At 45.5% G+C, this 23845-nt stretch overlaps 1 pseudogene; it reads right to left on the bottom strand.

The window, feature by feature from the left end:
• Window positions 1-2771: 2771 nt before the first annotated feature.
• LOC118693614 (myosin-3-like) lies at window positions 2772-23046 on the bottom strand (annotated as a pseudogene).
• Window positions 23047-23845: the final 799 nt, after the last annotated feature.

Here is a 23845-nt window from a genome sequence, read left to right as displayed (position 1 = left end):
TTTATATTGGAAGACAGATTCCCTTGTGGGTAAGGCTAAACATTTCTTTAATTGCTTTCTGCATTCATCTCATGCACCAAAGTAAGAATACAATTTGCTGCTCCTGAAGCACAAATCAGTTGTACAAAGCAGAGCAGATCCAGGGTTCTTTTCCTTGGATGATCCTACATAAAACATATGCCACAGGGTGGGCTCAAAAAGAGTGACAAGCGAGGTCCCTGTGGGGTGGGCCACAGCAGCAGCTCAAAACTTGGACCACTCTGCACCACCCGATCCACTTTCCCTCTGCCAGAGAGAAAAGCAGCTCCTGAGGCTGCTGGACCCCAGCCCTACCTGCCCAGCCTGGGGAGCTCAGGTGAGGTCTGGATATTGGGGGCTTCCAGGCTCCACCTGTGAGTAGCCCCTGAATTCTTCAGGCCTCTGGGAAGGTCTGGATTTTCACTCTGACCCCCTCAGGACAGGCTGTGTTCCCAGGTTTGCCTAGGATTGGTTCTCTGCAGCGCAGACAGCTCTGCTCAGCACTTACACCTCCTCAGCAGTAATGAAACAACAGAATAAATACAGAAAATTATTTCTTCAAAATTAAAATTAGGCTTTAAAAAGAATTTCAGAGGTGGGGTATGAGTTAGTCGTTTGCAGATTATCATTGTAGTGTTTCCCAGCAGTTCCCCTCAGATTTCTCCTGACCTTTCGTCCCCAAACCTGTTCTGAGTTGTCATTTCTTCTACCTCCACATCCTCTACTGTATTATTACTTATTTTCCTCCTCCCAGACCTTTTCTGAAGTCCCCAGCACTGTTTCAAGCCCATCTAAGTTCTGTGGTTACTCTTCCACACTCTCAGCAATTTTTTTCTGCAACAAGAGCCACGATATATCAAGTTCAGCTGCTCAACCTCATGCATTGGGGCTCAGTTCTATTTGATCTAAACAGTTCAACAGGCTGCTCCTGCTCCACTTGGCTGCGAGAGGGGACAAGACTTTCTGCAATGCTGCTGTTCCTGGAGCCTCTGCTTTCCTCACCAGGGAAGGGATTCATGAACTGGGGCCTCTTGCTGATCTGCAGAGCAGAAGATGGAGTTCTGGGTTCACAGGCATTGCATTTTTGTTGGTTTACAGAGAAGGAATGCCCCATCCACCTGAAGGAGCCCTGGCTGACTGCTGGAAGTACCAGGGCAGCTGCTGTGCTGCCCATGGGACAGCACATCCCAGCAGGGAATGGCCATGGCCACGGTGCTGGGCCCCATTCTGGTGTTTAACCTTTCAGCTGGCAATGGAGCTGTGCTGCACTGAGTCTCTCTGGGGTAAGAATAGCAGCTGCTGCCTTGGGACACAGCACACGTGTCCAGCTCCTCCAGGGCAGGCACGTTGCAGTGCCACACAGAAGGCAGCCTACCCGCCCAGGAATGTCTTCAGGCGCTATTAGTGGAAGCAGATCATCCCCACAAACAGGCACGACCCCGCACAGGAGCCTTGGGAGACTGGGGCTATTTTGGGCTTTTGACATTGAGCATGAAAGGAGGATGGGCTGATCCTCCTGCCATGGGCCTCCTCCAAAGCTCCTTTCAGCCTTGTCCTCTCCTCCAGCAATGGCTCTTGTGGAGGCTGAGGGGCGGTTTGGTGTGGCCTGGAAGTGCAGGAGGAGAGGACAGAGGGAGCTGTGAGTTTGCTGGGGTGCAGGGCCAGCCCTCAGTGCCATCAGCAGTGCCCAGCTGTGCTCAGGGCAGGTCCTGCCTCAGGGCGTGGGGCCTCCTTGCTTTATTCTCAACCACACCCATGAGAGTGAGAGAGGTACCAGAGAGTATTGTAAGGCTCCAACTTGCTGAAATTGAGTATTGAAACACTAATCCTTTGCATCCAGGAGTGTATTTACTTCTTACCACCTGAAGCTCTCCATTTCTGACTGGTTCTTCAGCACCACGAATGTCTCAGAGATCTGTTTTCCTATTCCCAGTCATCACAAATTCCCTCCCTAACTTATTCCCATTAGATCCTCCTTCTGTTTAAGATCCTCTTTCTGTTGCAAATTTCTTTAATTCCACATTTTTAATGTCTCATTTATTTCTGTTTAATTTGCCTTGGCCTTGCTTTGTGAAAGTTTCAGTGATTTGCCAGCACTGAACTCACCACACTCATTGGTGTGTTGGCCAGGAAATCTCAAATTAGCAAACCAAAACCACTACACTGGGGCAAGAGCAAACAGCAAACTTTGTCCCAAAAGCAGGCAAGAGGGCTGGGAAGATCACATGACAATGCCATGTAATGCCTGGATACTCTGGAATGAATAATGACAGGCTGGTAAGGGATACCAGACTTGCCTAGCAATTAGTAATTTTCTGGTGATTTTGCACAGCTACTCCTAAACAAGATACAACTGTTTTTCAGCAGGTTCAGGAAGCAGAAATTCATGTTGCACTGAGTAACCAATCATTTGACATGGTGGGCTGGGGTCAGTGACATGGCCTGTGAGCACAGCAAGGCTTTGGACTGAAGCACAGCACTGCGTCTGTCATGAGCAGCTGAGAACAAGGTGCAGCTGCTCTCCTGAGAATGTGCTGCTTCTAGGCTACAGGAGCTGGAACAGAATTCCTCCTTTGGAAAAGCAAAAATCCTGTCAAACCTCCAGGTTTTAAATTCAGGATAAAATTGGTCAAAGTGAAACAGTAAGACTCAGAACAGAAATAGAAGTAGTAAGACTCAAAGCCAGGCTTTTGACTATAATTAACTTAGTAACAAAATGAGACTCTCATTTAAACATTCACATTTGGAGCATGTGAAGTTGCAGATCTCTATTTTATTGACACTGGTACAGCAGCAGTGACAGAAAATGTTTGTGTTCTTAAACAAAGGGAAAATTACTTCCACAGCTGGAGAGGTACCTTGTAGAAGTTCTAGTTATCCCAGAGGAAGTTCATTTTTCAGTTCCTAACACCACCTAGAAAGGAGAGGCTTTGTTTAGTCTACACATGCCAAGATGAGTCTTTTGATCCCTAAAATCATCCATCTCAGTGCATCATCCAGCTAGGATGGGCAAGTGGAGCCTGAACCAATGCAGACAGGTGTGGAACCCTTAAAACCACTGTGTGAATTAAATATATGCAGATAACACCAGGATGGCCACCATCCACAGCTGAAGCATGAAGAAAAGATTAATTCCATTGTTTCACTGGCAAAATGAGGACACGTGCACTGCTAAGCTTATTCCATCTTAACAACCCCAACCCACTCAGCTTGTCTTTAAAAGCCCCTTCCTTCCAGAGCTGTCCTTTCCAAATGATGCCTGTACAAGGCACAAATCTGCTGCTAGACTCACTTGAGCAAACAGCACACCTGCAGGAAAGCCTTACCTTTGTAGCAGAGCCTTCTCTGGCCTTAGCTCTCAGTTTATTTACTTGGCTCTCAGCAATATCTGCCCTTTCCAGGGCCTCACCTATCTTATGCAGTGCATTTCTCAGTTTGGAGAGATCAGTATTGGCTTGTTCACCCTGAAATTGCAAAACAAAAATTTAAAACCATCTGGCAACATGCTGGGGCACAGAGCCAACTTTTAAACTGGCAGTGCTGGTAAATAACTATTTGCTTCACTTTAGTGACTCACAGCTTCCTCAGCTTGTTTTCTGTAGGATTTGATTTTCATCTGCAGTTGAGCTACCAGATCTTGTAACCTAACCATGTTCTTCTTTTGTTCTTCACACTGTGAAAAGAGAACGTGAAATTTAACGTCCTTGGGAGACAAAACATCAGAATTGCTTTCTATTTTTACCCACCTGAAAAGTGAGCTCTTTGAAACGCCGTTCATATTTGCAGATGTTTTTCATAGCCTCTGAGGATTTTTTATGTTCTTCCTCCAGTTCAGTTTCTAATTCTCGGATCTGGTGAATTAATCAACAATAGGCTTAAGCCCTCACATAGGACTTGGAGAAGAAAGATGTTTCTGTGCTGGTACCCACCCTGGCCTCCAGCTTCTGGATCTGCTTCTTCCCTCCCTTCAGTGCCAGCTGCTCGGCCTCTTCCAGACGGTGCTGCAGGTCCTTCACTGTCTGGTCCAGGTTCTTCTTCATCCTCTCCAAGTGGGCACTGGTGTCCTGCTCCTTCTTCAGCTCTTCTGCCATCCTGGCTGCCTTGGAAGGGAGATGACACAAGAAACTGGAAGAATGTGAAAGAACAGCACATACTGTGCACCATCACAGGATTACCTCCTGTGTCCTGCTGACCATTCCTGCCACCTCACTCCCTATTTTGTTGTTTTGGTTTGTTTTCCATGACATGATAATGAAAAAAACCTGACAGGAAATAGTAGGAAAAAGGATGGGAAAAGTCTGCCTTACTGCGCACAGAGCTGGAGTGACAGAAAGGGAAAATGTTCTGCCCTACTGTGATCTCACTAACAGCTGGGTGCCAGGGGAAAGCAGCCAGAGCAACAGCAGAGGCTGGAACAGGACATGGCACAGCTGAAAGACTTCAGTGCTCAGCACATCTGGGGTGTGCTGGGCGCTGTGCTGTAGTGCTTGCCCTGCTACTGCCCCAGCCTCCTGGAGGGTAGTGCCACAAAGGCACAAAATAGTTTAAAATTATCTATGTTATTTAAGACAAACTAAGATTTATTTTGCTCTCAGAGGTTGGATTCCTACACAATACAATTAAGCACTTTAGTGAAATATTGAGTAACATTACAATTAATGTTATAATTATATTATTATAATTAAGGTAGAATTAAAAAATTTGCTTTGGCAGCAAAATATCTGAAAAGGTCTAAACTGAAAAAAATGTGACCACTAGAAGTTTTATATAAATATATATGCGTGCATAATTCATTGCAATGTCTTTTATTCAAACAGAAAAGAAATCATTAAAACACAGGAACAACTCAACATGAGAAAGAGCTTCTTTCCATGGAGGATGGCAGAGCATGGAACAGCTGCCCAGGGAGGGCATGGAGTCTCCCTTTCTGGAGACATTCCAAACCCACCTGGATGTATTCCTGTGTCACCTGCTGCAGGTGACCCTTCCTGAGCAGAGGGGTTGGAGTAGGTAATCTCTAGAGGTCTCTTCCAATCCTAATGATTCTGAGGTTCTATTTAATTTTTTTTTTCCTTTTAATGAGCAAGTTAAAAAGTTTTTTATTTTAATTCCACATAATGTATCTAAGTGTTAAGATTTTGGTTTAATCCTCTGCATCAACAATCATTAGCAGATTGAGTCCCATGACACACCAGTCCTCTTGCCTGGCTGAGCTTCACAGGTCTTGCATGGCAGGATTTAGCACCAATTTTGAATGGAAATTTACAATTCTCATTTAAAAATTTGATAAATAGGATTTTTCAAAGATAACTATTCAGATACCTTAGCCACTTTACTGGTTTCAATACTGCAGGATTTCTTTGTGGATTATGTTTTCATGCAGCACTGAAGAAAGTTATTTTGTTTTGAACTGACTAAATGTAGGTTTAGTTCTTTATGATGGCAACAGCCCCATCTGTCAGCAGGACATGTTCCCTGTTGCTCTAATCCTCCTCTGACTGAAAGCCTTTTCAACCAGGCTCACAGATGGTTCCTTGTCCAACATGTGACAAGAGTATTTACATTAACCTCCAGCAGCAACGCTGCTGAAAGCCTTGAAAATTCAAAGTGAAAACCACAGCAACATCCTCACATCTGTCATTGCCTTCTTAGCTCTTTCTTCAGCACTTTTTGCTTCATTAGTAACATCCTCTATCTCTGTTTGGAGTTGTGCCATATCAGTCTCAAGCTTCTTCTTTGTATTAAAAAGGCTGGTGTTCTGTGAAGGAGAGAGAGAGAGAGGCTTCGAGTGTCTACACATTGAGATCAATTCATCAATTCCTTCTTCCTCCATCAATCTCTGGTCCCCATAATACATCAGTCTTAGCAAAGCCAACTACCTGGGTGTGGAGGAGCTGTGCACGTTCAGTGGCATCCAGAAGCTCCTGCTCAGCCAATTTCCTCGACCGCTCCGTCTGCTCCAGGGCTGCCCGGAGCTCCTCAACTTCAGCCTGCAGCAGGTTTGCTCTGCGCTCCACCATGGCCACCTGCTCCTTCAGGTCATCCTGTGCTCCTGAGAGCATCATCCAGATGGATCTGGGTGTCCTGTATTTGAAGAGCCATTTTTGACCTAATGAATTTCTCGAATACTGTGCTTAAAAAATAAATCAACCATAAGGTAAAGCAAGACCTTGAGAGCTCCCTGGATGCTGTGCAGGTGTTTCTGTGCCTCTGCAGCCTGGCGGTTGGCATGGCTCAGCTGGATCTCCATTTCATTCAGGTCTCCCTCCATCTTCTTCTTCAGCCTCAGGGCTTCATTCCTGCTCCTGATCTCAGCATCCAAAACACTCTGCATTGTCTCCACAGTCCTTTCTTGGTTCTTTTTCAGCTGGTTGATCTCCTCATCCTTGTCAGCAATCTTTCTGCTGATTTCTGACTTTATCTGAGTCAGTTCTTGGTTGACACCAAGGATTTTGACTTCTTCATGCTCAAGAGCTGCCTTTAAAAGAGAAAAGGGAAAAACAAAGATGAAGGTAACATTTTAGAGAACATGATTATTGAGATGGTACTCCGTGATTTCACAGAACTTCCTAAAGTTTGTTTCAATCAACCTTGCACACAGCTACTGCCAGAAAAGGGAACAGAAAGCTGCTCAGCATTCTCTTTACTATTTATGGTAATATTTAAACTAACTCACCTCTGCCTCCTCCAGAGCTGTTTGCAGACCATTTTTTTCTATTTCAGCTTGCTTTTTGGCTTTCTCAAGGTCTCTGATCATTTTGCCATTTGCAGTAATTTGCTCTGTGAGATCAGCTACTTCCTCTGTGAGAGAAGAATGGCATCAACCAGAGGAGCTGAACTCTGTGCTTTGTTGCTGCAGTCAGCACCCCTTTTGCACACATAAACATGTATACAAAAATGTACATGTGTATACACAATGGTACATGTGTCTGTAAATATGTACAGATAAAACCAGACACAACCAACTCATGCAGGCCAAGTGGGGCATTGGTGGGGTTTAACAGCCCTCCTTACAGAGTGCCTGGAAGGCCCCTGCATGTGTTCTATCTATGGACAGGCCATCAGGGTCTAATACAGGTCCTGTCATTGTGTTTAGTCCATCTGTAAAACTCACTCTCATGAGCTGCTCAGTCTCCCACAGTCACTACCTTTTCCTGGCAATGGCACCTCAATGTCTGCAGCAGATGAGAGAGCCAGGACATTTGCTTTATTTTCTTAATCACTTTACAAACATGCTTGACAGCTTTTGGTAAGGCAATGATATTCTGCATTAAGATGCAGAGCACAGGAAGGGCAGAGTGCTGTCCCTGGGTGCCCTCCTGCAGGCGTGAGTGTGCTGGTGGAGCACACCTTGCTGTGGTTGGTGTGTGAAAGCTGATGGGACACAGAGCCCAACACGTACGCTGGAGAGTGGCATTCTCCCGCTTGATTGTCTTGAGCTGATCCAAGGTTTCCTCATAGGCATTTTTCACTTTGAAAAGCTCTGTGTGCAGTGAGCCAGCTTCTTTAGAGAGAGCCTCCCGCTCCAGCTGGCTCTCCTCATACTTCCCCTTCCATTCTGCCATGACCTGGAAGACATCATAGAATCATAGAACGCTTTGGGTTGGAAGGGATATCAAAGATCACCTAGTTCCAAATCCCCTGCCATGGCAGGGACACCTTCCACCATCCCAGGTTGCTCCAAGCCCTCTCCAACCTGGCCTTGGGACACTTCCAGGGATGGGGCACCCACAGCTTCTCTAGGCAGCCTGTGTCAGGGTCTACCCACCCTCACAGGGAAGAATTTAATCCTAGTATCCAATCTAAACCTACTCTTCGTCAGTGTAAAGACATTCCCCCTTGTCCTGTCACTCCAGGCCCTTGCAAACAATTTCTCTCCATCTTTCTCGTAGCTCCCCTCAGGCACTGGAAGGCCACAACTAGATCACCCTGAAGCTTCTCTTCTCTAGGCTGAACAATCCCAATTCTGTCAGCCTTTCCTCAGAGGAGAGGCTATCATGCTTCATTTCCTGCTGGTACTGAAAATGTTATTTGATCTCTGACTACATTTTGTACTAGATAAATAATGCAGTCTCTTAAACCAGGACAAAATCCTAGTGGCTCTAGTTAGATTCACTTTGACTTCAGCACTGACTGATGTACAGAGTGTTAGTTTGGTTTTCTGGGAGGCTACTTAAAAGATACTGTGCTCATTTATGACCTTATCAAAATTCTGCTGTTTTCTGTCAAGGGCAGCTGCTGATGTGTTTGCTCTCTCTATGTCCAGTGTCAGATCTTCCACTTCCCCCTGCAGCTTAAACTTCATCTTCTCCAAGGAGGCACACTTGGAATTCAGTGTGTCTGCCTGCTGCCCTGCTTCCTGGAGACGCTGAGAGAGCTTTTTCCTTAAGGTACATAAATAAAACAAGCATATGATTAAAAAAATGATTACACTATGTGTCTCATTTTAATTAAGACTATATGCAAACTCAAAAAAAAAGAAATTTAGGTCAGGTTACTAAAAGTGGGTCTATGTTCTGCCCAATATACATCTGGACAGCTAATCTCATCTGTACTTGGCCTCCTCGAGCTCCTCTGTGCGCTGAATCGCGTCTGTCTCATATTTCGTTCTCCACTGGGCCACTTCACTGTTGGCCTTGGACAGGGCTCGCTGCAGCTCCCCCTTGGCCTCCTGCTCCTCCTCATATTGTTCCCGGAGCAAGTCACAGTCGTGGCGAGCGGACTGCAGGGCATGGGCCAGGGCATTCTTGGCCTGGTGGTAAAAATATGGCGATAAGGAGTTGGTGTTTCCTGGGAAATTTCTCTCACTGGTACTTATGCACTGATAAACCTCCCAAAGAGATAGAGGTTAACTGACTGCCTCATAAAAACATGGGAGTCCTGCACTGCAAGGGCTCAGAGTGCATCATCTAAGGGGATGGTTTGAACTTTTAATTGGAGCACCTTTTGAAGCCCTGAACAATTCACAAAAAACAATATTATGTCAAATATTTATTTCATATGTAATGTGAGTATCTTCACCTTTATCTCTTCCTCTAGCTGCCGCTTCAGTTCTTCAATCTGCTGGGTGAAGGCCTGTTTCCCTCTAGACAGCTGAGAAATTAAAGCATCTTTTTCTTCCACCTGGCGTCCATATTCACCTGAAAAAGTTTGCAATTGAGACAAAATTTTAAGAGCCAAGAGAGCAATTTATGGGCTTCTCCCATTTTCCAATTACAGATGGAAGGGCTGTACCAGATTCTGTCTGCAGACGAGCTCTTTGAGCACTAAGATCACTAATCATGCGCTGATTCTGCTCCTCCTTTGTTTTATATTCGCTCAGCTGGTCTTCCAGAGTGCGGCACATCTTCTCCAGATTTGCCTAGATATCAATTGCACATTAAAAAAAAAGGTAAATACCTTGATCCTGCCTTCTTTTAGCAGGAAAATATGTCCAGAAGATGCAGTTGACATCTTGGGACTGTACATTCACTCAAACTTCTACATATGAGATTTAGAGAAACCATTTCTGATACAAGCTGATAAAAATTTAATCATATAAGATTAAAGAAAAAATACCACATTGCTATCAAATTCCGAATAAAAATAATTGTGTACCTTTGCTTTGGAGACAGACTCCATGTTGCTGGCCAAGTCATCAATCTCCATTTTCATCTCACTCTTCTCCTTCTCCAGCTTCTGCTTCACACGTTGCAGGTTGTCGATCTGCTCGCCCAGCTCAGCTGTGCTGTCCGCGTGCTTCTTGCGCAGGGCGGCAGCCGTGGCTTCGTGCTGCAGCGTGGCCTCTTCCAGGTCACGGCGCATCTTCTGGAACTCTGCCTCACGCTTCTTGCTGAGCTCTGTTTGAGCGGTGGTGGCTCCTCCAGCCTCTTCAAGGCTCCCATGGGTTTCCTCAAGCTCCCGAGCCAGCTCAGCACAACGCTTCTCTGCTTTTGTCCGTGTTGTTTTCTCGCTCATGGTCTCCTCTTCCAGCTCTGCAGCACGAGCCTGGACAACGAGGGAATAGCACACCACGAATTAAATAGGGAAGAGATCATTCAGTGCTTAGGTTATTGCAGATTTTTCACAGTAGAACACCAAGAACCTTGTTTTGGAGACTGTAAGCAAAACAAACTTCCTTCAAATTTCACTGTTTTGGCATTGTAGGTAAAGACTTACTGACAGAAAGGACCTATGGATCAACTCATTCTAGCTTTAGATCACAGTTTTCTATTGTTGAATTGAGTTTGCATGGGTTTGCACCCCTGTATCCCCCCCACTATCAGGTTTTGGTAGTGTAGGTAAGGACTTACTGACAGAAAGAACCTATGGATCATCTCATTCTAGCTTTGGATCACAGCTTTCTGTTGTTGTATTGGGTTTCCATCTCTGTATCCCCCCCACTACTACATTTTGGTAGTGGGGGGACACAGGGATGGCTTCTATGAGAAGCTCCTGGAAGCTTCCCCTGTGTCTGAGGGAGCCAATGCCAAACTGTGGACAAGCATTATTCGTGGTACTACAGTTTAAAACAAGCAAACAGTAATGATGAAGTAAAGTCTCTTGCCTGCAATTCTCTGATCTTCTTCTGCAAGTGAGTACCTGAATTTTGCTGTTCCGCAATTTTATTTTGCATCTGGTTAAAATGAAAGTCTTTCCTGTGAAGGAGATATTTTATTAAAAGAAAATAAGTCCAGTTAAAGCCAAATAATAAATTATGTACTAATTTATTTCTCATACTTCCTTAATCTTTCATCTAAATGTTGTTTATCATTCTCCAGATCTACTATGGTTTCCTGTGCAAGTTTCAAGTCTCCCTCAAGCTTTCTCTTTGCTCGTTCAAGGTCCATACACGCTTTTCTTTCGAGTTCCAAAGATCCTTCAACCTGCAACATAAACATATATAAACATGACTGATGGAACAACTGAAGGATCTGCTCCTTCTCCTTGTGTTGAACATGCTCACATGGTTCACTTGCTGCTCCAGCTTGATCCTAGCTTTGGTGAGGGTATTAACTTTCTCCTCCTCTATTTGCAGGTCATCCAGTGCCTGTTGCTGGGCTTCTTGCAGGGCCTTCTTCTCCTTGACTAACTTTGCAACAGTCTCATCCAAACCTGTCACTACTTCAGTCAGATTTTTGACCTATTGTAAAGCAAAATAGCTCAAGGTGACATTGGCCATGAATACACATAATGAACTTGCTCTTAGACTCCCAAAGAGGCTTTGACCATTTTATGGTCACACTCTACAATCTCTCTGCTTATATATCAACCCTTCAGAAGTCACAAAGAAATGCTGAACTTTAATTTTAATGCATTTTTGCATGCTTATGGGTTGGTTTCCCTGCCCAACAGAGGTGCCCAGGTTCAATACCAAGCCCATAGATCTCCTTACACAGCAGCATGTAAGCATTCAAGTTTACTCAATCTTTACAGCCTATACATCCACAGAGCAACTGTTATTAAACATTGCAGAAGTAAAAAGCACCTTGTTTTCAGTGGCATGCTTTTCCTTTTCAGCCTTGACCAATGTTAACTCAAGGTCATCCATATCTTTCTTCAGCTCAGAGCATTCATCCTCCAGTTTCCTCTTTCTGGCTGCCAGATCAGCATTCATCTCCTCATCATCTCCCAGCTTTTCCATTACCTCCTTTATTCTTGCTTCCAGCTGGAATTTTAGTTTGATCAGCTGGTCGCATCTTTCTTCAGCGTCAGCCAAATTTTCATTTTCCTTTTTACAGAGAAAAGAAATGTGTTTCATTATCACACATTGGCACTGACACTTGCATAAATCACCTTGCTTATTAGGTGGCTGGTACATGAGATAACAGAATTTCCTTTCAGCCCTTTACTGAACACTCAAACAAAACTGATGTAAACTGAAGAGCCAAAAATTATTTAATTTACTTACAGTTTGTACTTGCAGCTGTAGGTCCTTTTTCTCTTGCACCAGAGCCACCATTTTTTCTTCCAGTTTGCTCCTGGTGGCTTCTGACTTGGCCAGTTCTTCTTTTGTTCTCTCAAACTCTTCCTTCATCATGGCCAGCTCTTTCTCAGTTCCCACACTTTTTAAGAGGGGTTTAAACTTGAAGTACAGCTTCATCCAGGGCCACTGCTTGACTTTCATGAATGCACGGATGTTGTACTGGATGCAGAGGATGGACTCCCTGAAACCAGAGTGACCCATCAGTAAATAAAGCCCATCTTTGAGCAACCAGACCTGGCAGAGGACACACACCTGTGGTCAAACATTTTTTTCAGCTCAAGTCTCCGGAGGTATCCCCTGCACAAAGCCTGGGTCCGTGTGATCATCTGTCCTAAACGTTCATCTCTCATCTCTTCCAGGACACCCAGCAAACCTGTCTTGAAGAACACCTGCAGCCAAAGAACAGCCATCACTCCTTGCTGGGTTTACATTTCAATGCAATGAATGTTTTCTTATCCTATGGCAAAATTAAACATTTACCTTAGTGTGTCCGAATTTGTACTGAGTATGATCTATCTCAATGGAGGACAGCAGCTTTTCACACGCTTTCCTGCTATCAACAAACTTTCCTTCTGGAATGACACTGGCATTCAGAAGGTGGTATCTGATAAAATAAAGGAAAAAGCTCACCCATCAGTACCATCCTAGTGCACAGGATGCCACAAGAACAGCTGTCAGTTTGAAGATACAGAGGAAGGCTGAGTCTGACTCACACCTCCAGCCTCAAATAGCAAAGCAGTAAGGAAAGCAGCAAATAGCAGCAGGTCAGTTCAGTAGGTACCAAGGATGTATTACAGCCCTCACTGAGGCTGAGGGCATGCACAGTCTGTTCTCTGGACCTGAGAGACTCTGCTCATTTGTGTCACAGTCATTATCACTACTCTAGGGGTCCAGCTCATTGGGTTAGCTGAAAATTTAAAAAAAATGATGGATTTTAAGAGTAGGGAAACTGCTTTTCTGGACCATATCCAGCTTCTCACATTCCTCCTGAACCACGTAACCCAGAATTAGACTTTGGATCCAGAAATGGACTTCCTAATCCTACACTGAGAGATTATTCCATACCTATTTTCAGCATTGATACACAAATCTGCCCTCCCACATCAATGGCTGGGCCAATGCCTTCAGGTAGTACCCAAAACACCATTTCAGCCCTTCTCAGTGCCCTGCTCTCCAGCACACCCTGCACAGAGTTGTAAGGAGGGAGTGATTGCTTTGTTCTTAGAGATTTGACCCTACAATTGCCTTTGTTCTAACACAACAAGCAAATGACCCCAGCTGGGTTGCCCTGAATTTATAAATCTCTTATTTGCAGCCGTTCCCATGATAAGATTTTTTTGCTTGTGGGGTTTTATCTATAAATGAATCTGCTAATGCTGTAGAAATGTTAGCATGTAGAAATATTAACCCACTACAAAATGACAGGGTCATGTGGAACTAACTTGGATTTCCTGTTGGAGTCCCTTCTGTTACTGCAGCTCTATTTGCCAGTCAAACTTAGCATTTCATCAAGAAGTAGCATTGGATTTAACACAGTTTCCTCTTTATAAAACCATTCTAGTTAGAATTATTTAAACCACACTCTTCAAGCCTCTACTAGGCAGCAGTTAAATACAGAATGTGCATAGACCACCCTCTGTATTTTTGCTAAAACATGCTTGTGCCTAATTTGAGAATTAAAGCAAGGAATATCCAAACATTTAAATTAACAGGAATGAATTAAAAATAGGTTTTGGCATACAGTATTGAGGAAGGCATCTGGGTGGGCACTGCCCACACAGACCATGCTATTAGATATGTCTTTTGCTTTCCATGCGTGTTAAATATTAAAATAGTCTTTTCCTAACAACTGAATCATAGACTGGTTTAGCAAGAGTCTTCTTTCAAATGAGTTTGGCTCAATGCAAACACAAGAATGTTACTACTGACCTTTGTTTGAAATCCCCATATGGTATCTTGTTAGGAAATCCTTTCCTGCAGATCCTAATGCCCTCCAGAACACCATTGCATCGCAGCTGGTGCAGAACAAGCTTGTGATCCATCAGGCCTGTGACAGAGCAGCATGGGGACACACTGATTGTTCTAGCATTGCTCCTTCTGCCTCCTTCTATTCTATGTTTTAGGAATTACCTGGGGTCTTTGTTTCATTGGGAATGATGCAACGCACAAAGTGAGGGTGAGTTGTTCGTAAGTTAGACATCAGCTTATTCAGATTTTCCTGTAAAGCAGAGATCATTTCTAATCTCTATATTGTCTCAGTTCTCAGAGTGATTTGACTCTGCTGAACAGCAAAAATTCAGAACTTTCTCCTTACTCTCCTAGTGAATATTCTACAATTCTGTGTAGGCATCAGCAAAGTAAATGGCTACTACTGAAGAACTTCCCTCCTGTCTTAAAATGAAAGCATGGCTGTGGAGCCAGGTGTGACAGTCTCTGCCAGAGAACACACTTACCCGAAAGACTACAGAGACAGTTTGGAAGGAAGAGCCCTTCTTCTTGGCTCCTTTCTTCTTCCCACCACCTTCAGCTGGAAAATGAGATGACAGTCCAGCTGAGGAACTGCTGCAAATCCCTTTGACAGTGTTATAATTGTGCATTTAACACACAGCACACAAGCACTGACTCAACCCTGATCCACGTCAGGTGAGAGGTGCAGTAGGAAACCCCAAACTGGAAACATAATCCTCCAAACTTACCTTCATCTATGGAAGCAAAACTGGCATAAAGATGGCATAAAATTTTCATAGATGATTTCTGGTACAACCCCACGACAGTTTCATTCAGAGGGTCCTTGTTCTTCTCCAGCCACCCAGTGATGTTGTAGTCCACGGTGCCAGCATAGTGCACCAGGGAGAAGTGGGCCTCAGCCTTGCCTTTGCCAGGCTTGGGCTTCTGGAAGTTGTTGGACTTGCCCAGGTGCTGGTCATAGAGCTTGTTCTTGAAAGAGGTGTCAGTTGCCTTGGGGAACATGCACTCCTCTTCCAGGATGGAGAAAATGCCCATGGGCTGAACAAAAAAATGGTGTTTTCAAATAAGATCAATTCAATAATATATCTCTATAATAATGCAGAGTGAAAGACATGCTAAATTTGAAGTACTGGAGGTATTTTATAGAGAATTATCCTGGGAAGAGCAGATAAGCAAGATTTTTTGTGAGCTGGCAAGATACTTAAAAGAACTCATAAGATTTTAATATACAGTTTTGAACTACCCAGACAGTGTGTGGAAAACAAGTGAAGTCAGGCAAAAACTGTGCAGTAACTTCTCAGAATACAGCAGTGACTTCTAATTCAGAAGGAACATAAAGGAAGCAGACATGAGGTTTTCTGGGATTTCAGTTTAACTGAGAGAAAACCTGAGGGGAACCAATACACAAGGACAGGACAGGACAGAATGGGAGGAAGGGAGGAAGGAAGGAAGGAAAGGAAGGTTAAAATCAGTGTCTTTTTAGAAGACAGGATACATTCCCAGTCAGTGGATAATTAATTACACACATAGGTAATATTTAAAGAAACAGAAGAGGTGAAGAGACCTGAAAGATTGTATTGAAGAGAGATTGTATTGAAGGCAATCAGAGCAAACACTCTCAAGAACCCTTTACAGATTCAATTTCTGTGATTGCACAAGATGCTTAAGAAACTCACCTTTTCTATGAGTTCAATGCAGGCAGCCAGGTCCATGCCAAAGTCAATGAATGTCCATTCAATGCCCTCCTTCTTGTACTCCTCCTGCTCCAGCACGAACATGTGGTGGTTGAAGAACTGCTGCAGTTTCTCATTGGTGAAGTTGATGCACAGCTGCTCAAAGCTGTTGAACTAATATTTGAATGTGTGTTAATAGTGTTAAAGTGTTAATAGTGCCTCTGATCAATTTTTTTTCACAGGGATGTCATAGCAAGGTTAGCCAGACTGACCCAAAAAGGTTTTGATAACAGTGTAAAGAATATACCACAGGTGTCCAGGCTTACAGAAAAGTTGTGCAGCGCAGCACATGATTGCTGCAGCTTGCATTGGCCATGTTTGGGTGGCCCTAATGTCCATAAATACAGACTCTGTGGGGAGAGAGAGAAAGCAGCTTCATGGCTGTGCTTCTGCCCTTTATCTTCCCTTACAAAGTGGGTGATGGATCTACAAAGGAAGAAGCAGCTTCAGACAGATTTGCTTAAAGGCTGCACTGGGGTGAGGAGGAGGAGGAAAGGTCAGAAGACAAACAAACTGAAAAAAGCATTTAGAGACAGGTAGAAGTCTGAGAGTACTGCAAACCTCAAAGATCTCAAAGCCAGCAATGTCCAGCACACCAATGAAGTGCTGTCTTGGCAGCTTCGTGTCCAGCTGCTGGTTGATGCGAACAACCATCCACAGGAAGAGTTTCTCATAGACAGACTTGGCAAGGGCATTCACTGCCTGGTGCACCTGCAGGGAGATGTCCCACACCTGTGTCAGGGCACTGCCAGTGCACCCCCAGAACAAAGCAGCCCTCACCATGCCCACACACACTGCACTAACAGGCCTTCATGGCCCCATGGACCATTCACAGCTGTGACCTGTGGTATTTTCAGGATCCCCAAACGAGGGAAGGAAATGATGAATCTGACTCCATGTTCTTAGAAGGCTGATTGTTATGTTATGTTATGTTATGTTATGTTATGTTATGTTATGTTATGTTATGTTATGTTATGTTATGTTATGCTACACTAAAGAATAGAGAAAGGATATAGACAGAAGGCTAAAAGATACTAATGAAAAACTAGTGACTCTCGCCAAAGCCCCAACACAGCTGGACTGTGATTGGTCATTAAGTCAAACCAATTCACATGAAACCAATCAAACAATGACCAGTTGGTAAACAATGTCCAAACCACATTCCAAAGCAGCAAAACACAGGAGAAGCAAATGAGATAATTATTGTTTTCATTTTACTCTGAGGCTTCTCAGCTTCCCAGGAGAAGAAATCCTGGCAAAGGGATCTTTCAGAAAATACGATGGTGACAGTGACCTGCACCCATTCCTTTTTCTTAGGGAGAGGATGGTCCCTGCTGCTCCTTGATGCTCACCTGATCCACTGTCTGGCCCTTCAGCACATATTCATTTCCCACTTTCACCCGGGGATAGCACAGAGCTTTCAGCAGGTCTGCAGAGTTCAGGCCCATCAGATATGCTGCTTTGTCAGCCTCTGGAAAACAAAAGAATAATTTGAAATTCTTTCTTCTTAGCTCAGACACACACAGGGCATTGAAACCAGCCAGAGCTCACTCTGAAACTTGCAACTTGATTGGCTTTACCCCATTCACAAATCTTGGCTAACATTCTCCTTTACTTTTCTGAACAGCCTTGTAGGACTGGTCCTTGTGACAGAGTGGCTACAGCAGCCCCATCAGATGTGGTGAAACCCAGGAGGGCACTGTTGATGGGACAACACAGAGTTTTTCCCCATCAAGCCACTTCTCCATGATGTCACCCAGGCAGAACAAGTGTGTATGTGTAACCAGAAACTGGAGAACACTACAGTGATGTGCCCCAGGCACTGGGTCCTACAGCAGAGTCATCAGGAATAAACTGGATGCACAAAGTGCCCTATTTGATGCAGTAAGTTGAAAATCAAACCTCCTTTTTATGTTTATCAAGGAATAATGACATCTCTCCTGGAAGACTCCCTCCATTTCCAGTGAAAAATGGCATGGAAACAGTTGGAAATACTCCTCTCCCAGCCAGGGAGGAATTACCTTCTGTGCCATCAGGCTCTGCCTGCTCCTCCCGTGGTTTCTGCTTGAATTTCATGTTCCCATAGTGCAGGATGGCCCCCGTCAGCTTGTAAATCCCCATCCTTTCATCAGGGCTGAAGCCCAAAGTGTCAATGGCTGCCTGCACACCAGATAGACAAGCTGGGTTTAACAGTGGTGAGAGTAAACTGAGACTGTAGAAGTCTCTTCTTGCCAACTGTACTCACATCTGTGGCAAGAAGCTCCTCCTGGTCATCAATACTGGCCACAGAGATCTGCCCTTGGCTGATGAAGGGGTAATCATAGGGGTTGGCTGTGACAAGGAGCATCTCTGAAAGGCAAACAGAGAAGTCAGAGCCAGAGCCTGGCAGGGAGATGGAACAATGGCTCAGCAAGGTTTCACAAGCTCTCCTTCCTCTTGCATCCCAAACTCCTGGTTTTCTATTAAGAGACCAGAAAGATAGAGCAAAGCCTTTCATCTGCCTTCCCTGGCTGAGCAATCCTTCCAGTTTAATATTGTGAACTGAGAGCTGAGCACTCAGCAGGCACAGAACACAGGCCATCCACAGAAACAGCTTTTAAGAAAGAGGCTTTCAGATAAGGCTCATTTGTGCTTATCCTCATACATGACACACACAGAGCAGGAGCTCCACCTTGGGAAATGCTCTGTGGAGAGCTGGAAAGGATGGGCAGAGTGGACCAAGGATGAGTGTGTGGCCAAAGGGACAGATGTGGGGCATGGGAGAGAGCAGGTGAAGATTATTCACAGGATCTGGCCCACCTAAGCTGGAATTTCCACACCATGGATAATAGCAAGGTGCAAGGCAGAGTATATTGGTCACCCCTGCTTCTCACCTGCACACAGTTTGTGTTAGAACTTACTCAGGGAGGATAAATGGAGGTGGAGTAAAGCCCTGGTGCAGAGACACAAGGACAGCTTGGGGAACCTGGGCAGGGCCAAGGCTGCAAAGCTGAGGACATAAATCAGCACCTGATCCCTGCTCTGCAGGGACACAGGGCATTGTGCCACTGGACCCTCTGCCACCGAGCTGGCGCACGGAGGGAAATGTTTGCCATGCTGACTTTACTCAGTGTCACCAGGTGGTGGCTGTCCTTACCAAGCAGTTCAGGCTTCTTATTGGAGAGAATCTGGTAGAAGATATGGTAGCTTCTCTCAGCTTTCAGCTGGAAAGTGACTCTTGACTTTTCCAGCAAGTCTGTAATTTATATTCACATTTTAGACATTTTTCAGGTTCTTTATGTTCTAGCAAGGCTGTCAGCCCCCCTCAGTTACTCACAGGTCTCAATGTCACCAGAGGCCAGCTTTCCAGAGGTTCCAAAATGGATACGAATGAATTTACCCTGGCAAGCAGACAAAAGTGGTGGTCAGTGCAGCAATCTCAGAATGTTTTAATCTCTTCAGTCTTAGTGACAGCATCACCAAATCAGCCTGATTAGCTTTCATAGATAAAGATAGATAAAGGGGAACACTTTGCTGCAGCAAGGTGAGCATGAAATAGCTGCTAACACATCAGCATTTCATAAAACCCTAGAAATTGGTTAGCAAGAATATTTTTCCCAGCCTGCAGTGGGGGGGAAAGGGGGATTCAGTCACAGCTAACAAGCAGGTAAAGAACATTAGAAACACAGGAGGGCAGAGGGACAGACACAGGGTGACTCACAAAGCGTGAGGAGTTGTCGTTTCTCATGGTCTTGGCATTCCCAAAGGCCTCCAGCAGTGGGTTGGCACTGAGGATTTGATCCTTGAGCGAACCCTGCAGGAATAATTGAATAATTACTGAAAAACACCATGAGCTATGTGGTAGGAAGAACTGGCTCTAAGGAATGATTACATGTGCAGCCATGTGCACTTCATTTCAGCTCTGCAGTACTACTGCTGCACCTTCTCGACTCCAGCACCAAGAACCAGCACTGGGGGTAAACAACAACAAACTCATCTTCCTCTTTTTCAGAATTTCTCCCACAGTCAGAGCTCTCAGGTCTCAGCCACAGGGACAAATTGATCCATGCTAAGAAACTGGAGCCTCTGATTCTTCCTGTTTCAGCCCAGGTAAAGCTACACCTTGGCAGTGGCAGCTCTGGTGTTTGTTGTGGTCCTAACTGCACATCAGCCCCTGGTCCTACCGTCCTTCAAAGAGTGGATGAATCTAATAAAAGACATTCTGAGGTAAGCGTGTGTCACCAGCGCTGTCCACAGGGGGATGACATCCTGAACTGCCCTTCACCAAGCCCTTCCTCCTCACACCTTCATCGGGGGCTCCTTCTTGGTGGCCGTGTCCCCGCTGGCGGCGATGGTGGCGTAGTACTGGATGACGCGCTTGGTGTTCACCGTCTTGCCGGCCCCCGACTCCCCGCTGCAGGAAGAAGGCTCAGAGTGAAGAATAACCTGCCCACCTCTATAGTATTTGTAGGGATCCCCAGGGCAGGGAGGAATGGTGAGGAGGACTCCATCTTATAAGGCTAATTATTTACTTTATTATACTATATTATTCTATGCCATATTATATTATATTACGTTACATCTAAACTGAATCTGCCAAGCGCTCAACCTGGCACACCCTGCACAGAATCTCGTGACTGTCAGCCCACAGTCCTGACACACACACACACCTGGCCCTGATAGGCCAAGGAAACAAAACACCATCACTGCGGGTAAACCATCTCCATATTGCATTCTACTTCGGCACAACACAGGCACAGCAAATGATAAGAATTGGTTTTCCTTTCTCTGAGCTTCAGAGAATGTGAATCTCAGAAATATTCTTGGGAAGAATTGTGCCTTGCTTTCCTCTGTGAAGAGAAATGTGGCTACACACCTCTTGTTGGAGGCAAGTGGCAGATGCACTTACGTGATCAGGATAGACTGGTTTTCACGATCTGTTGGAGGGAAAAATACCTGGAGTCAGAGAAGCTGTAGGGAAAGTGCTGGTTCTCAGCTAGCTGTGACCTGGTGTCCAATGGGGGAATGAAACAAAATCTCTGCAGAGAAAACTGAAAATGTGCATGGTCTACTCTCCATCTCTCTGTCCCTCCCTATAGTCCAGTTTTTGTCTTCTCCTCCTTTGCTCTTGTCCTTGTTTGGTTTTGCTTCTGTCTTTTCCATTCTTTACCTTTCACACTATTAAATATGGGACAGGAATTTACTCAAATTAAAACGATGTGTTTTGGTGATAATATTTCTATCAGCTCTGTTCTGGATCTACCTGCTGTTCCTTGAAGCCCCATGCAGGTGTGCTGCCCAGGGACTTCCCAGACAGTGTGTTCTGTCCAAGTGCAACTGCCCTTTGCAGGGCTCTCTTTTAGGCTGCTTAGCTTAGTACTTTGACCAGAAATACAGATAATGTGCAAGCACAACAGCACAGTGCTTCAAGAATAAGGAAAATATTCCAGGAGGTGGGGGAAACTGTCTGGAGCTGGTTTTGCATCAGTTAGGGTTGATAATAAAAACCAAGCAGATAATCTGCAATGTCCACGACCAAGCACTCTGCAAGGGTTGGCACAGGCGACTGAGCCATGGCAGTATGGAATGGCATTTGGCAGAGGCAGCAGGTCTGACACACTTTTTTACTCCAAGTCTGGTCAAAACAGAGCCACTCACCAGTCAGCATGAACTGATAGGCGTTGTCAGAGATGGAGAAGATGTGTGGAGGGGCCTCCTGGCGCTTCTTGCCTCGGTAGGCCAACACCACCTCGGGGTTGTACACCGGCAGCCACTTGTAGGGGTTGACGGTGACACAGAAGAGACCCGAGTAGGTCTGCAGGGAAAAAACAGGGATGGCACTGAAGTCCAGCTCCTGCAGCTGTGCTTCCTCCTTTGCCAGAAGAAGGAACTTACGTAGATCATCCAGGAGCTGTAGCGGTCCTTGAGGTTGTAGAGGACGGCAGGTTCGTGCAGGTGGGTCAGCATGGCCACGTCCTCAGCTCTGTCAAACTTGGGTGGGTTCATGGCATACACATCATCAGGTTTGACAGCAACTGTCTATAACCCAGAAAGAAAGAGCCAACCTTGGTTCAGCAACTCTTGGCAGTCCTTCCACAACCACAGAAAAGTAATAACATCTCTAAGGCTGCTCTAATTCATATTTTTCTTTCTGTTTAACTGTGCTAAGCAAAATATGGCTATTTCAGGGCAAACACTGCAGTCAGCCAGGAAATCTACAACACGGGTACATTGACAGGGTGTCAATTTCCTGGAATTGCTGGGACCACACAGACATGATTTGGGCTGGAACAGATCTTTCAACACACTATCACTGCTTATAAACTTTAGGTCTTTGCTGCTCCTGGCTGTAAGAACCTGGGGTGCATCTGCTGGCCAGCCAACCTCCCATGACAGCGCCAGAGAGCTGGGACACAAACAGCACAAGACTCATCAACAGCAAATCCATCCTTGGGACAGACTTGTTCCACTCCTGCCTGTGGCCATTCCCAGTGAAAGAAAGGCTCTGTCTCTACTAAACAGCACTGTCTGCTGGGCTCACACTGTGGGGAACCATCCTGTCCCACTGCCAGAGCGCGTGGATTTGTTCTGGGGGTGGCAGATGTTCACAGCTGGCAGCAGCTTAACTCAGCCACTGCTTTCTAAAAGCCTGGTAGCACCTACTGCCAAGATGTTGGTCATGGTTGTTCTTTGAGCTGTTGCAGTTATTCTTACAAAAGGTGTCAGGGCACAAGCTGCTAAGACATTTCAGCCTTTTGGAAGATTAACACTTTGGCTGCTCCTCTGGGAAACTGCAGCCAGTGACACTGACAATTTCACATGCAAAGGCGACTTGCAAAGTTATCTGTCTGCTCAGCTACCAGTAAAGGAAGGAATTTATGAGTGGATATGACAGCGTTAGCTGAGAAAGTGTTAAAAACTAAGTTAAGACTGGCAAGGCTATGATCCAACCTGGTTTAGACCATTGCCTGAGTTTTAGAGCCCAAACCAAGAATAATTATCAAATGAACACTTTTATCCCAGCATCCAGAGCTATACTTTCCTGTGGAGGCTGTGCTGGTCCCAGTCAGAGGACAGGGCAGGGCAGATCTCTTGCCTGGTGCTGCCCCAGTTTGTCCCCAGCAGATGCCCTGGCTCCCTAAGCAGGGCTGGAGAAGGGCCAGAAGGAACGCACTTACTCTGCCGTCCTCTGTCTCAACAGTTATCTTCCCATCCTGTGCAGCCTTGATCCTCCCCTTGGTGTATTCCACCTCAGGGGTCAGCCACAAAGCAGTAGGTTTTGGCATCAAAAGGCTGGTTCTGGGCTTCTATTCTCTCCTTCTCGGATTTGCGCAGGTACGGCGCGGCCTCACCAAAAATCTCCATGCCAGCGTCTCTGCTCATGGCTCTGGAAGACAGAGACCCCTGGAGCCCTGTGTGCTGCTTAGGGCAGAGAGCAGCTGAACATTCACCCCCAGCTGACTGCTCCAAGGTCCCCCCTCCCAGCTCTCAGGTGAGGGCAGAGAGATCTTGAGGGAGTATTTTGCTTTTCCAAGCTGGAGGGTACAGAGGCAGTGGAGAACAGCCACCACCCTCCATGGCCCCAAGGAAAGGAGATCCATGTCCAAAGGAGGAGGAGGGCTCCCCAGGAAAGTGGTCAGATCTGAAGGATTCATGTAGTCCTTAGAAAAAGTGAAGCCCTGAAGATTATTTTTCTTCTGGTTTTTAATTTATTACTTCCCCCACTCTCTATTAACATGGAACCTGTCCTAATCCTCTGGTGAGCAGCCACAGTGGGCAGGAATGGACATGTGCTTAAAGGAGCTCATGGAGGGGGAAAAACAGGGACTGCCCATGGTGGGCACAGGGGAAAAGCCAGCTCATGCCAGCCTGGGCAAGCTGTTAGTGTTCATGCCTCAAATCCTCACCTTAACCATCAGCCAACAGAAAGCAGGAAGGAACCAGCTGACATCTCGTATCTCTGAAAGAGAAAGAGTCAAAGGTCAGACTTCAACTGAGCTGCAGCCTCTCCAAAGGCCCAACACCTCTCACTGCAGTTTACTGTGCCTTTTGAGGGCCAGCAAAATCCACCAGAGACCACTCCTTCCCTGCCCAAGGAATGGCCCAGCAGGGAACCTACAGCAGCATTCCCACCACAGTACTACAGCCCTGTGAGGCTGCAAGCATGGGGAGCAGGACCTGG

This window comes from Molothrus ater, chromosome 19, assembly GCF_012460135.2.
Source record: "Molothrus ater isolate BHLD 08-10-18 breed brown headed cowbird chromosome 19, BPBGC_Mater_1.1, whole genome shotgun sequence".
Taxonomy (NCBI): Eukaryota; Metazoa; Chordata; class Aves; order Passeriformes; family Icteridae; genus Molothrus; species Molothrus ater.
Note: the sequence above shows the minus strand (reverse complement) of the source record. Positions and strands in the feature narration are given on the sequence as shown.